The sequence below is a fragment of the Amblyomma maculatum genome, chromosome 8, assembly GCF_055883805.1.
Source record: "Amblyomma maculatum isolate TAMU_Amacu chromosome 8, ASM5588380v1, whole genome shotgun sequence".
NCBI lineage: Eukaryota > Metazoa > Arthropoda > Arachnida > Ixodida > Ixodidae > Amblyomma > Amblyomma maculatum.
This window is the reverse complement of record NC_139351.1, coordinates 36,398,306-36,401,411: the sequence shown is the minus strand read 5'-3', so window position 1 is coordinate 36,401,411 and position 3,106 is coordinate 36,398,306.

Genomic DNA, 3,106 nt, shown 5'->3' with positions numbered 1-3,106 from the left:
CATACTACACTTGTGTGTAGTATGTTACTTTTGATGAATTCATATTTCACTGCATTGTATTCTTTTCGCCCCTCCTGCTAGGGCCCAGTTACGGCCTGCAGTACCTGGTAAATAAAATAAATAAATAAATGAGCTAAAATATAACACGTGAAGAAAGAAAACATCGTGCGTGTGTGTGTATGGGAGAGAGACACTATCGCGTTATACCTTTAACGGAGGAGCTTAAGTGACCCCCTAATTTTTCTATAACGATATGATATAATATAAATCTGATTGTATGAACACAGCCAGTTGCACAAAGCACAAACACTTCGCAGTGATGTGAGTTGACTTTTCGAATTTCTTTTCGTTTCAGCTGAGTTCCTCCTCCTCTGAGTTCCTCCAAGCTTCCAATGTCAGCGCTTTCATATGAGATTACGGCTTCAAATGTTTACTTTCTGACAAAGGGAATAAACAAGAAATCGACATATTTAAAAATTCCAGTGAATTTCAGGTCGCTGTGAATTAGCGAACCATCGGGTGACTCGAAAAAACACACAAAAGTGAAGCGCACGCTTTGTTATTTTATCGGCCGCGCTGGCAGGTATAAAACCTGAGCTGCGCGCTCTGGACGTGGACCGGTCGAAACGGGCTGCACGTGAGCATGTTCCAACACACTAGTGGGATGTCATCTTTTCCTGCTTTTCTAGACCCGCGGGTTTGGCAGCCGCTTGCTTTTGCGGCGTGAAACACGCGCCTCGGGCGCACTAAACCGTATTGCTCTCTGCACCAAGCACTACCATTTCGTACGACTGTGAAAAGTAGATTCGGTAATCATGCCCGTGTCTTAAATCCAATACACAATGGTAATTGCAACCTACGTACAAAATGTTTCAAAGAACGTATTGGTACAATAGCGTTCGTTATACATGTATTGCTCCTTCTCCCGTGTCCTCCATCGCAGCATAAGATTATCCTTCAAGTTCACAAGGCTCCATAGCGCGCAAAACAACCTTGCTGTTTTAGGTGATAGCACATTCTGTGAGCTAGCTCCCAGTCAGAAGGACGTGCAGTAATGCTTTACATGATGCAAGTGACCCCTGTAAAGCCGATTAGGACTGCAAACGAACGGTCGCATACACGCGTATACCTTGATTCCGTACGCGTCTACGACGGTACGCTGGCTGCAGAAGGGCACGCAACAACATACTGGCATCATTCTGAATAGAGCTTGGAGCTAACAGCGACTGCTGTGATGTTAAAAGAGGAAACAATCGCTTGTGAGTACTCCAATTCACCTTTCGGTGCATGCACGGGTTCTACGAAGGCGCACGTTGATAGCGTACTCGATGGGAGGCGCGGGCGGACTGAACAAAACATGGCCGCCGCGCACAGTTTCTGTTTCTTTCACTAGATGGCGCTAACTTTTGTAAAGCCTCTATTAATACCAAGTTGACTATTGTCTAATGTCACAGGAAATTTATAGCAAGGTCACAAAAATGGAAATAGACGAAGAAGGGGAGTGTAGTCTGGGAAGTGATCATAAACGTATTAGTCAGCAGATGGGGCCCTTGATGAAAAGAGAAATGGAACTTAGACAAAACGTAAACGCAAAATTAAACGACGGTCAAATAGCGCAGGTAGCAGCAGACGTAGAGGAAGCAATAGAAAAAAGCCCCATGGAAGACTGGAATTATGAACAGGTAGAACTACTCATAAGGAGGAAAATTCAGGAGGTTAAAGTAGCAAACCGCTGGAATGGAAAGAGGAAGCCACGGAGCTGGTGGAATAAGGAAATCAGGGAAGCTATTGAACAACGACGGGCTGCTTCAAGGGAACACCGAATGGCAAAGAAGGCACAGGTATCTCAGGAGGAAATCGACCAAAAATTGGAATCATATCGACAAAAGAAACTTCAAGTGCAGGCCCTCGTCCAAAGTAAAATAAGACAGCCCACCGATCGCTGGATGGCTGATATACACGATGCCTCTAGAGGCGGAGCAAGGAAATTCTGGAACCATATAAGCTGGCTAGGGAAGAAGAATCAAAGAAAGCAGGATCGGATTCAAGATGACGCGGGAAATTGTTTAAAGGGAGATAACGCAGTGATCTACATTACATCAGTTATAGCCGAGTCGTTTAAGAGTGACGATAGGGTAATCTCCGCAAATCAGGAAGCAACACAAGGTAGCAGAATACAAAGCAGCTTAGAACTGACCAATCTAAACCGGAAAAAGGCCGAAAAAAAATATCCCTAAAAACACATCTACAGGAATAGATGGAATTCCGATCAAGCTGATTAATGAACTTGGTCCAAAAAGTAAGAAAACGTTGTTAAAAGCTCTAGAAACAGTCATAACGAATAAGCAAATTCCGGGCAGCTGGCGGCAGAGTAAAATTAATTTGATTTACAAAGGGAAAGCAGAAAGGATGCACATAAAATCCTACAGGCCGATTACCTGTTATGACAGGTTAGCCATGCAGGCGGTGAAATTAAAGGTGCAAGCATGGGTTGAAAGTAACAAGATATTCGGAGAACTTCAGAACGGCTTTAGAAGTGGTAGGCGCTTAGATGATAGCCTCTTCGTGCTTACCCAATGCATCGAAATATCTAGAGTGGAAGATAGACCTTTGTATTTGGTGTTCCTGGACATAAACGGGGCGTAGGACGACGTAAACAGGGAACTCCTGTGGAACATATAAAAAGAAGGAGGTATCGGTTATCCCGGTGTCCCGGTATATTTCCTACAGGAAATATACCGGGATAACAAAGTAGACATTACATGGGAAGGGATAAGAAGTACGGAAGATGTCAAAGTATGCAAAGGATTAAGACAAGGCTGTCCTCTATCACCGCTGCTGTTCATGCTTTATATAATAAACCTGGAACGGAAGATACAAGACAGTAACCTAGGTTTTAAACTGTCATATAGATAAGTTGGAAAGGCGGTAGAGCAGCGCCTCCCCGGTTTGATGTATGCAGACGATATTGTGCTGCTAGCTGAGAGTCTGGAAGAATTGCAAACTCTAGTTAAGTATTGCGGAGACGAAGGGGACGCTCTAGGCTTCAGTTTTAGCGCAGTTAAGTCGGGTCTGATGATTTTCAACGGCTCAACTGATCAGGGTC